We start from the raw sequence: 12,825 nt of genomic DNA, 5'->3' as shown, positions 1-12,825 counted from the left end.
TGTACACTACCCGTCAAAAGTTTTAAAACACCTTCTAATTCAGGGGTTTTTCTTTATTTTTTAAAACTATTTTCTACATTGTAGAATAATAGTGAAGACATCAAAACTGTGAAATAACACATATGTATATGTGTATGTATGTAGGAATCAAAAAAGTGTTCAATAAATCTAAGTATATTTGAGATTCTTCAAACAGCCACCCTTTGCCTCATTCTCTCAACCAGCTTCATGAGGTAGTCACCTGCAATGCATTTAAATTAACAGGTGTGCCTTTTTAACCTTCTAAATATCTCTAATGGTTGCCCCAGCATGAGTTTTTCATGCACGTGATGTTAGAATGTCCTCTCCATTCCAGAATGTGATTGTTACACAACAGTACATTTTTATTTATTTATCAAGGCTATTAAGAACAAATTCTTCTTTACAATGACAGCCTAAGGCTTAACTGCCCTGTTAAGAGGCATAACATCAGATTTTTACCTTGTATGCTTAGGGATCGATCTGGCAACCTTTCGGTTGCTGGCCCAACGCTCACTAGGCTACCTGCCACCCCTTTATTATGTTATAATAGTTTCTGTATGTAGTTTCTACTGTAGCTCACTGTATGTATGGAGCATAATATATTTGTGTATATATATATTCCTTATACACGCAAGGTAACGTTACTCATTTCATAACCTTTATGGTGTTATATTCAATCGTGCTTATGAACCGTTAGCTAGCTACATTATTCTATTAGCTCTGTAAAACAATGCTAATTGCGTCAGAGAACTATTAGCTTGTGTTGTATTTTGAAGCTACCCTGGCCTTGCAACTCCCAAGTGGTGCAGCGGTCTACGGCACTGCATCGCATTGCTAGAGGCGTCACTACAGACACCCTGGTTCAAATCCAGGCTGTATCACAACTGGCTGCGACTGGGAGTCCCATAGGGCGGTGCACAATTGGCCTAGCGAAGTTGTAAATAATAATGTGCTTTTAAGTGACTTACCTAGTTAAATAAAAAATATATGACCATGGTTTGTATTCATTTGGCCTAGTTAGCGCTGCCCTACCCTGCCCTTCCATGCCCTGCTTTGCCCCCCCCCCCCCCTTTGTGGAGCTCAAAAGTTGCTGTTTCTTACTGTTGTAACTCAAATTAGTGATTTTGTCAATGCAATATACTATTTTTATAGCAGTGTTTATTATGCTACTTCCTTGTAATATTGTTTTATTGCTATATCCTTATATTGTATTCTAGTGAATAATTCCTCTTTATTCTGTACTTTCAGAAACCACAGACAGTATTTGCCAATATCATAACTGGAGCTGCAGCTGGACATCTTTCAAGCTGAAGATTGAGGCCAGCTTTTGTATGCTAGTGTACACTCCTTAACAGTTTACCTGGATGAAAACACAGAAAGAAAACACATACCGTATGCCAATATGTAATAGTCGTCTATTTTATTGCAGTATTGGCGGTGGTTGGTTGAACAACAACAACAAAAACTTGTTTGACTAGAGGAAAAAAACGGAATATGTGTAACCGATGTGAAATGGCTAGCTAGTTAGCGGTGGTGCACGCTAATGACGTCACTCGCTCTGAGACCTTGAAGTAGTGGTTCCCCTTGCTCTGCAAGGACTGTGACTTTTGTGGAGCGATGGGTAACGATGCTTCGTGGGTGTCAGTTGTTGATATGTGCAGAGGGTCCCTGGTTCGAGCCCGGCGAGAGGATGGACTAAAGTTATACTGTTACATTTGCATAACCCATATTCCATATGCATGCTGTGACTGAACAATAACTGCCCCTCCCTCCCTCCCTCCCTCCGCAGCAGGATGGGCGCCCGAGGGGCGTGGTCCTCCTCCAGCAGCTCGCTCATGTGGTCGTTTTCCAAGTGCATTCCATAAAGCTGTTTATCATGTCCAAATTATCCACTTCCCCCGTTTTGAGGTTATAGTCAAGCACCCAGTCTGGTTTGATGTTTCTTTCTCCCATCTGCTGGTTCACCTTCCCTGTAGCCGACATGGTTGCTGTATGGACAGTGGAGAAGACATGTACGTATTGTTTGTCATGCCACATTACTGCCAGCTTTTGACCGTTCTCCTTGAACTCCACCTCCCCTCTGCAGCTTCCTGTATCCGAAAGCCGGTATCCCCTTCCTGTTTGACCTGACTGTGCCACAGGCCCCTGTGATGTTTGAGAGCAGATGCTGGAAGAGTGTGGGACCGTGGGACCGCTTTACCAATTGTCCACATACAAAGTGTGTCCCTTGCCGAGATTGCATGGTCATCACCACGGACTGGACACCCCAAGCCCCTCATAATGTTGGATGTCAGTGGTGGATCCTGTGTAAACTATAATGTCCTGGACAAATCCTGTCTTCACGTCGCACATGATAAAGAACATGACCCCAAACCTGTGCCTTTTGGGGACTCATCAATGCATAGGTCCTTGTATGGCACAAAGTCATGACCGAATGCTGACGTCAAGCTGGTAGGAACATTTCTTATTTTGTGTAATGGGCCATTTAGGATGGCAGGAGCATTGTTGACGAAATGCAGGCATCGCAGCAGAACAAGGAAGCGGTCTTGGGAATAGAGGCTGGCAAAGGAGGGAGTTGCAAACATAGGATCTGTGCTCCAGTATTCTCTTAGGGAGTTCTTATTTACTATCCCCATGAGAAGGACTGTCACCAGGAAGGTATACATTTCACTAATTGTGGTTGTCACCCATTTAGCGAGTTTTCCCCTCACTCCTGGCTTTCTCTTCTCCTGTAGCTCCAAGGTATAGCGATTGGTCTCCTCTACTTTGTCTCCCACCAGCTCCTCTGTCAGAAACAACTTGAATCACTCTGCCTCAGATGGAAATCGGTCTTCCTCCATCACCAGCATCTTTAAAGGGACCTGGGACTTCGTCAGTGGACAAGTGGTCCTCAGATTCAGGGTTCTCAATGGCTGAAAGGTTGTGGGCAGTTCCTCACTGTCAGAATCTGATTCCTGACTTTTAGACTCATTGTCAGAATTTTAAAAAAATCTCCAGAATTTCCACATTTGTGAGTTATTTCCTTTTGAAAGACATTGCTAATGCTACAGCTTAGCTCACTAGCTACATACATCCAGTTGAAGTCGAAAGTTTACATACACTTAGATTGGAGTCATTAAAACTTGTTTTCAACTACTCCACACATTTCTTGTTAACAAACTATAGTTTTGGCAAGTCAGTTAGGAAATCTACTTTGTGCATGACGCAAGTAATTTTTCCAACAATTGTCTTATAATTCACTGTATCACAATTCTAGTGGGTCAGAAGTTCATATACACTAAGTTGACTGTACCTTTAAACAGCTTGGAAATTTCCAGATAGGCTAATTGACATAATTTGAGTCACTTGGAGGTGTAACTGTGGATGTATTTCAAGGCCTACCTTCAATCTCAGTGCCTCTTTGCTTGATATCATGGGAAAACCAAAAGAAATCAGCCAAGAACTCAGAAAAAATATTGTAGACCTCCACAAGTCTGGTTCATCCTTAGGAGCAAATTCCAAAACGCCTGAAGGTACCACGTTCATCTGTACAAATAATAGTATGCAAGTATAAACACCATGGGACCACGCTGCCGTCATGCCAGTCAGGAGGGAGACGTGTTCTGTCTCCTAGAGATTAATGTACTTTGGTGCGAAAAGTGCATATCAATCCCTGAACAACAAAGGACCTTGTGAAGATTCTGGAAGAAACAAATACAAAAGTATCTATATTCACAGTAAAACGAATCCTATATCGACATAACCTGAAAGGCCGCTCAGCAAAGAAGAAGCCACTGCTCCAAAGTCTGGCCTTTTTACGGCAGTTATGTTTTGCAACTGCACATAGGGACAAAGATTGTACTTTTGCAAGAAATGGCCTCTGCTCTGATGAAACAAAAATAGAACTGTTTGACAATAATGACCATCATTATGTTTGGAGGAAAAAAGGAGGATGCTTGCATGCCGGAGAACACCATCCCAACCTTGAAACACAGGTGTGGCAGCATCATGTTGTGGTGGTGCTTTGCTTCAGGAGGGACTGGTGCACTTCACAAAATAGATCGCATCAAGGGGAGGAAAATGATGTGGATATATTGAGGCAACATCTCAAGACATCAGTTAAAGCTTGGTCGCAAATGGTTCTTTCAAATGGACAACGACCCCAAGCATACTTCCAAAGTTGTGGAAAAATGGCTTAAGGACAACAAAGTCAAGGTATTGGAGTGGCCATCACAAAGCCCTGACCTCAATCCCAACGAACGTTGGTGCATGGAAGGGCAGCAGTACCGGGAGAATCCGTGACAATATCTCAGTTTCAAGGTCTCAGCTTGGAGAGAAGAAGCCTCGTGCGGTCTTGATCAATAACTACATAAAACAAATGTTAATGATGAATTTATTATGATGAATGAATAATATAAATCATGCAAATATAACTTGTAAGCAGTATATATGAGAACTAACAGGACTTCCCTGGTGGAGCTCACTTCAAACTGAGTTTAAATGTATTTGGCTAAGGTGTATGTAACTGTAAACAACAACACTTAATGGCTCAGAGTGGGAGTTTCTATTCATTTTTATTTCACCTTTATTTAACCAGGTAGGCAAGTTGAGAACAAGTTCTCATTTGCAATTGCAACCTGGCCAAGATAAAGCAAAGCAGTTCGACACATACAACAACACAGAATTACACATGGAGTAACTCAAACATACAGTACAAAAATAAGTCTATATACACTGTGAGCAAATGAGGTGAGATAAGGGAGGTAAAGGCAAACGAAAGGCCATGGTGGTGAAGTAAATACAATATAGCAAGTAAAACACTGGAATGGTAGATTGGAAGAATGTAGTGGAAGAATGTAGAGAAGTAAAGGAGCAAAATAAATAAATACAGTAGGGGAAGAGGTAGCTTTTTGGGATAAATTATGGATGGGCTATGTATAGGTGCTGTAATCTGTGAGTTGCTCAGACAGCTGGTGCTTAAAGCTAGTGAGGGAGATAAGTGTTTCCAGTTTCAGAGATTTTTGTAGTTCGTTCCAGTCATTGGCAGCAGAGAACTGGAAGTAGAGGCGGCCAAAGGAAGAGTTGGTTTTGGGGGTGACCAGAGAGATATACCTGCTGGAGCGCGTGCTACAGGTGGGTGCTGCTACAGTGACCAGCGAGCTGAGTTAAGAGGGGACTTTACCTAGCAGGGTCTTGTAGATGACCTGGAGCCAGTGGGTTTGGCAACAAGTATGACGCTAGGGCCAGCCAACAAGAGCGTACAGGTCGCAGTGGTGGGCAGTATATGGGGTTTTGGTGACAAAACAGATGGCACTGCATCCAGTTTATTGAGTAGGGAATTGGAGGCTATTTTGTAAATGCCATCGCTGAAGTCGAGGATCGGTAGTATGGTCAGTTTTACAAGGGTATGTTTGGCAACATGAGTGAAGGATGCTTTGTTGCGAAAAAGGAAGCCAATTCTAGATTTAACTTTGGATTGGAGATGTTTGATGTGAGGCTAGAAGGAGAGTTTACAGTCTAACCAGACACCTAGGTATTTGTAGTTGTCCACAAGTCAGAACCGATCAGAATAGTGATGTTGGACTGGCGGGCAGGTGCAGGCAGCGATCGGTTGAAGAGCATGCATTTAGTTTTACTTGTATTTAAGAGCAATTGGAAGCCACGGAAGGAGAGTTGTATGGAATTGAAGCTCGTCTGGAGGGTTGTTAACACAGTGTACAAAGAAGGGCCAGAAGTATACAGAATGGTGTCGTCTGCGTAGAGGTGGATCAGAGACTCACCAGCAGCAAGAGCGACATCAATGATGTATACAGAGAAGCGAGTCAGTCCAAGAATTGAACCCTGTGGCACCCCCATAGAGACTGCCAGAGGCCCGGACAACAGGCCCTCCGATTTGACACACTGAACTCTATCAGAGCAGTAGTTGGTGAACCAGGGAGGCAATCATTTGAAAAACCAAGGCTATCGAGTCTGCCGATGAGGATGTGGTGATTGACAGAGTCCAAAGCCTTGGCCAGGTCAATTGATACGGCTGCACAGGATTGTTTCTTATGGATGGCGGTAAAGATATAAATTAGGGCCTTGAGCTTGGCTGAGGTGACCCCATGACCAGCTCTGAAACCAGATTGCATAGCGGAGAAGGTGCGGTGGGATTCGAAATGGTCGATAATGTGTTCATTGACTTGGCTTTCGAAGACCTTAGAAAGGCAGGGTAGGATAGATAAAGGTCTCTAGCAGTTAGGATCAAGAGTGTCTCCCCCTTTGAAGAGGGGGATGACCGCAGCTGCTTTCCAATCTTTGGGGATCTCAGACGATACGAAAGAGAGGTTGAACAGGTTAGTAATAGGGGTTGCAACAATTTCGGCAGATTATTTTAGAAAGAAAGTGTCCAGATTGTCTACCCCGGCTGATTTGTAGTGGTCCAGATTTTGCAGCTCTTTCAGAACATCAGCTGACTGGATTTGGGAGAAGGAGAAATGGGGAAGGCTTGGGCGAGTTGCTGTGGGGGGTGCAGTGCTGTTGACTGGGGTAGGGGTAGCCAGGTGGAAAGCATGGCCAGCCGCAGAAAAATGCTTATTGAAATTCTCAATTATAGTGGATTTATCGGTGGTGACAGGGTCCCAGAACGTTTTTGAGTTTGTGTTGCAGGAAGCAAATTTCTGCTTGAAAAAGCTAGCCTTGGCTTTTCTAACTGCCTGTGTATATTGGTTTCTAGCTTCCCTGAAAAGTTGCATATCACGGGGGCTGTTTGATGCTAATATAGAACGCCATATGATGTTTTTGTGTTGGTTAAGGGCAGTCAGGTCTAGAGAGAACCAAGGGCTATATGTGTACCTGGTAGGTTCATTGATAATTTGTGTGAGATTGAGGGCATCATGCTGTGATTGTAGGATGGCTGGGGTGTTATGCATGTTCCAGTTTAGGTCGCCTAGCAGCATGAACTCTGAAGATAGATGGGGGGCAATCAGTTCACATATGGTGTCTAGATCACAGCTGGGGGCAGAGGGTGGTCTATAGCAAGCGGCAACGGTGAGAGACTTGTTTTTAGAGAGGTGGATTTTTTGAAAGTAGAAGTTCAAATTGTTTGGGTACAGACCTGGATATTAGGACAGAACGCTGCAGGCTATCTCTGCAGTAGATTGCAACACCGCCCCCATTGGTCTTTCTATCTTGTCTGAAGATGTAGTTAGGGATGGAGATGTCAGAATTTTTAGTGGTCTTCCTAAGCCAGCATACTATAACCAGACCAAACTCATCTTGTCTTCTCTTATTATCTTTGGTTTCTGTGAGGAGAAACAATTATGACAGTGCACAGAAACTACCCATCGTCGGATTACTTTTGATTTCTAGAGAGTGTTTTACTCAATTATTTTGATCATTGTTGAGCTCACCCGTGATGTGAGTAATTATAATAGTAATTGCTATTAGCTAATTCATATTGTAGTTTATGTCAGCTGAGACTTATGAAAATATGACCGCTTGTGTTAAGTCAATCTTTCCTCAGTTAGCGCTAGAACAAATGTAGCCTACATTTTTCCGTTTGGATGATTATGTTATGCTGTAGATACTTGTGTGAATGTCTGAACATTGCATCCAAAAATAAACTGCTCACATTCGGGACATAACTTTGTAAGGACTGTGTTTGTGCAAAATTTTTCTGACAAAACAGTGTGGCCAGCTAAAATGCTTGTTGTAGCTTCATTCGAAACTGGCCATTCTAAATAAACATTCTAATCACACCGGTTTGATCGTACGCTACAGGGAACACTGTAGAATGATCACATCCATCTGTTGGTACGTGTGAAAAGGTTCAAAGTTCATTTGAGGAATTTCTTTCCTTAATGCGTTTGAGCCAATTAGTTGTGTTGTGACAAGGTATGGGGGGTATACTGAAGATAGCGCTATTTGGTAAAATACCAAATTCATATTATGGCAAGAACAGCTCAAATAAGCAAAGAGGAACACCAGTCCATCATTACTTTAAGACATGAAGGTCAGTCATTGCGGAACATTTCAAAGTTTCTTCAAGTGCAGTTACAAAAACCATGATGAAACAGGCTCTCATGAGGACCGCCAGAGGAATGGAAGACCCAGAGTTACCTCTGCTGTAGAGGATAAGTTACCAGCCTCCGGAATTGCAGCCCAAATAAATGCTTCACAGAGTTCAAGTAACAAACACATCTCAACATAAACTGTTCAGAGGAGATTGTGTGTTTCAGGCCTTCATGGTGGAATTGCTGAAAATAAACCACTACTAAAGGACACCAATGTTAAGAAGAGACTTGTTTGGGCAAAGAAACACGGCAATGGACATTAGACCGGTGGAAATCTGTCATTTGGTCCAAATTTGCGATTTTTGGTTCCAATCGCTGTGTCTTTGTGAGATGCCGTGTGGGTGAACGGATGATGTCTGCATGTGTATTTCCCACCATAAAGCATGGAGGAGGAGGTGTGATGATGTGGGGGTGTTTTGCTGGTGACACTGTCAGTTATTTATTTAGAATTCAAGGCACACTTAACCAGCATGGCTATCACAGCGATACACCATCCCATCTGGTTTGGGCTTAGTGGGACAATCATGTGTTTTTCAACAGGACAATGACCCAACAAACCTCCAGGCTGTGTAAGGGCTATTTTACCAAAAAGGAGAATGATGGAGTGATTCATCAGATGACCTGGCCTCCACAATCACCCAACCTCTACACAATTGAGATGGTTTGGGGTGAGTTGGACCACAGAGTGAAAGAAAAGCAGCCCACAAGTGCTCAGCATACATGCGATCTCCTTCAAGACTGTTGGAAAAGCCTTCCAGGTGAAGCTTGTTGAGAGTATGCCAAGAGTGTGCAAAGCTGTCATCAAGGCAAAGGGTGGCTATTTGAAGAATCTCAAACATTTAGATTTGTTTACACTTTTTTGTTACCTACATGATTCCGTATGTGTTATTTCATAGTTTTGATGTCTTCACTCTTATTCTACAATGTAGAAAATAGTAAAAATAAAGAAAAACCTTGGAATGAGTAGGTTGTTGTAAAACATTTGACCGGTAGTGTACAGTGCATTCGGAAAGTATTCAGACACCTTCCATTTTTCCACATTCTGTTACATTACAGACTTATTCTCTAATGGATTAAGTAAATAAAACATCCACTTCAATTTACACACAATACCCCAAAATGAGGAAATGAAAATAGGTTTTTAGACAATTTTACAAATGTATTAAAAATAAAAAACAGAAATACCTTATTTACATAAGTATTCAGACCCTTTGCAATTAGACTCAAAATTGAGCACAGGTGAATCTGTTTCCCTTGATCATGCTTGAGATGTTTCTACAACTTGATTGGAGTCCACCTGTGGTAAATTCAATTGATTGGAAATTATATGGAAAGGCACACACCTGTCTATATAAGGTCCCACAGTTGACAGTGCACGTCAGAGCAAAAACCAAGCCATGAGGTCAAAGGAGTTGTCCGTAGAGCTCCGAGACAAGATTGTGTCAATGTACTGATCTGGGAAAGGGTACCAAAAAATGTCTGCAGCATTGAATGTCCCCAAGAACACAGTGGCCTCTATCATTCTTAAATGGAAGAAGTTGGAACCACCAAGATTATTCCTCGAGCTGGCCGGCCACCCTGCCAAACTGAGCAATCGGGGGAGAAGGGCCTTAGTCAGGGAGGTGACCAAGAACCTGATGACAGAGCGCCAGAGTTCCTCTGTGGAGATAGGAGAATCTTACAGGAGGAGAACCATCTCTGCAGCACTCCACCAATCAGGCCTTTTTTGTAGAGTGGCTAGACGGAAGCCACTCCTCAGTAAAAGGCACATGAATGCCCACTTGGAGTTTGCCAAAAGGCACCTAAAGAGTCTCAGAACATGAGAAACAAGATTATCTGGTCTGATGAAACCAAGATTGAACTCTTTGGCCTGAATGCCAAGTGTCACATCTGGAAGAAACCTGGCACCATCCCTACGGCCTAGACAGAGCCCAGACTTCAACCCGATCTAACGTCTCTGGAGAGACCTGAAAATAGCTGTGCAGCGACGCCCATCTAACATGACAAAGCTTGAGAGGATATGCAGAGAAGAATGGGAGAAACTCGACAAATATGGGTGTGCCAAGCTTATAGCGTCAGACTCAAAGCTGTAATTGCTGCAAAAGTAGCTTCAACAAAGTACTGAGTAAAGGGTCTGAATACTTATGTACATTTGATAGTCCCATTTATTTTTATTTTAATACATTTGCAAAAATTTCTGAAAATCAGTTTTTGCTTTGTCATTATAGGGTATTGTGTGTAGATTGATGAGGAAACTTAAAAAATTCATGAATCATACAAGTGTTATACATCGGTTTAAAGATGTTCTTCTTGTTAATCCAGCCACAGTGTCAGATTTCAAAAAGGCTTTACGGCAAAAGCAAACCATGCTATTATCTGAGGACAGCACCCCATCAAACAAAACATGAAAATCGCATTTCAACCCGCCAGGCGCGACACAAAAGTCAGAAATAACGATATAATTCATGCCTTACCTTTGAAGATTTTCTTCTGTTGGCACTCCAGTATGTCCATTAAACATCACAAATGGTCCTTTTGTTCAATAAATTCTGTCGTTATATCTCCAAAATGTCCATTTATTTGGCACGTTTGATTCAGAAAATACACCAGTTCCAACTCATTCAACATGACTAAGCTTTATCCATGACCTGTAAGCTTTATCCAAACAACTTTCCTAATCCAACTTCAGGTATTTTTAAATAATGTAAATAATCAATAACATTTAAGACAGATTAAACTGTGTTCAATACAGGACAAAAACAAAGCGGAGCGAGCTTTCAGGTCGTGCTCCCCAACCACAACAGTACACTAGACTCGACCCTTGTTCTGAACAGCCATACTTCTTCATTACTCAAAGGAAAAACATCAACCACTTTCTAAAGACTAGTCTCGTGGAAGCAATAGGAAATGCAAGCAAGTGCCTTAGAAATCTAGATCCACGTAGAAAACACATTGAAAAGAGAGTGACCTCAAAAACAAAATTCCTGGATGGTTTGTCTGCCAAATAAGTTATGTTATACTCACAGACATAATGTTAACTTTAGAGTGTTTTCCATCCAAATCTATCAATTATATGCACATCCTAGCTTCTGGGCCTGAGTAGCAGGCAGTTTACTTTGGGCACACTTTTCATCCTGACGTGAAAATATCCTGACCTTAAGAATTAATAAAGCTGTAACGTATCGAAATGTGGAAAGAGTCAAGGGGTCTGAAAACTTTCTGAATGCACTGTGTATACTGTATATTAGTCATGGCTCACCCTAAATAACTACTGTTGTAGCCACCTTTTCTATTTACATACTGTCCATACTGTCTATACACACCATTCACATACATATATATTTATATGCTAAATTCCTGCAATTCTATCCATTTTGCCATGGGGTTTTGTACTGTCTAGTATTTCTACTACTGTACATTGCATTTTAGTTACACTGTTTATACACACATATTTATTTATATACTGGATTCTTGGCATAGCTCACTCTAATATATCTACTGCTGTACATATCATTCTTAATATATGTTGTGTAAATTCACCCGGTTTAAATATGTACATATTGCATTTGGATTACTGTTACAGTGCTATTTGGTTTGTTAAATGGATTCGTTACAACATTTCAAGATGTAGTGTTTTTCATTTATATTTTTTTAGATATATTTATTTTATTTGTCTACTTGTTTGACATTTTACTACATTTTTAGGGGCTAGATACATAACAACAACACCCGCAACAACATCAGCTAAACTGTACTCAACAAATAAACTTTGATTTTGATTTGGAAAAAGTTAGTGTTCTACCAAGTCTATTGAAACCCCTTCATTATAGCATCACCATCTACAGTACATAGTAGTAAATTAACATTTTAAAATGATTTGAAAAGATAGAAGTAGCAGAAAACTCCCAGTAACCTTTATAAAAGCCCCTTCACAAAAATATGTCTGCCATCCACTCCTAACGTGGGTCCTATATACATTATAGGTGTCACGTTCTGACCTTTATTTCCTTTGTTTTGTATGCATTATTTAGTATGGTCAGGGCGTGAGTTGGGGTGGGCAGTCTATGTTTGATTTTCTATGATTTGGGGATTTCTATGTTTCGGCCTAGTATGGTTCTCAATCAGAGGCAGGCGTCATTAGTTGTCTCTGATTGAGAATCATACTTCGGTAGCCTGGGTTGCACTGTTTGTTTGTGGGTGATTGTCTATGTTGATTGCTTGTTTCAGCACAGTTCTCATTAGCGTCACGGTTGTTATTTCATTTTTGTGTAGTGTTTCCTTTATTAAAATTCATGATGAACACATACCACGTTGCATTTTGGTCCTCCGATCCTTCTCTCCTCTTCAGATGAAGAGGAAGATGACCGTGACAATAAGTAGTATCTCTGAGGTAAGAAAAACTACCTCAACACAAAATATGAGATGTGATGAAAGAAAATAAATCATGAATACATTTTAATATTTGCATATTCCTCAAATATGAAATATGTACGGACTGTTTCATTAGGCACTGAAAATATCGTATCAAAATACTATGCATCATGTTTTGAAATTAGCAAGATGTCATGTGTGCATCTCTATCTCAACTATGCCACTTCCCTTGTACTCTTGATTTGCGGTTGGATTAAGAGTGGAATCTGGGTTCTGAGGACATTGTTCAGGAGTGTGCTGCTCCTGGTTAAAGGCGTTGTTGGTTTAAAGGCAAAATTCTTCAGCTTCATCAGCTGTCTGGGTGGCTGCTCTCAGACAATCCTGCAGGTGATGGATGTGG

Source organism: Oncorhynchus masou, chromosome 5, assembly GCF_036934945.1.
Source record: "Oncorhynchus masou masou isolate Uvic2021 chromosome 5, UVic_Omas_1.1, whole genome shotgun sequence".
Classification (NCBI taxonomy): Eukaryota; Metazoa; Chordata; class Actinopteri; order Salmoniformes; family Salmonidae; genus Oncorhynchus; species Oncorhynchus masou.
The sequence above is the reverse complement of the archived record's forward strand: the minus strand, read 5'-3'. Positions refer to the sequence as shown.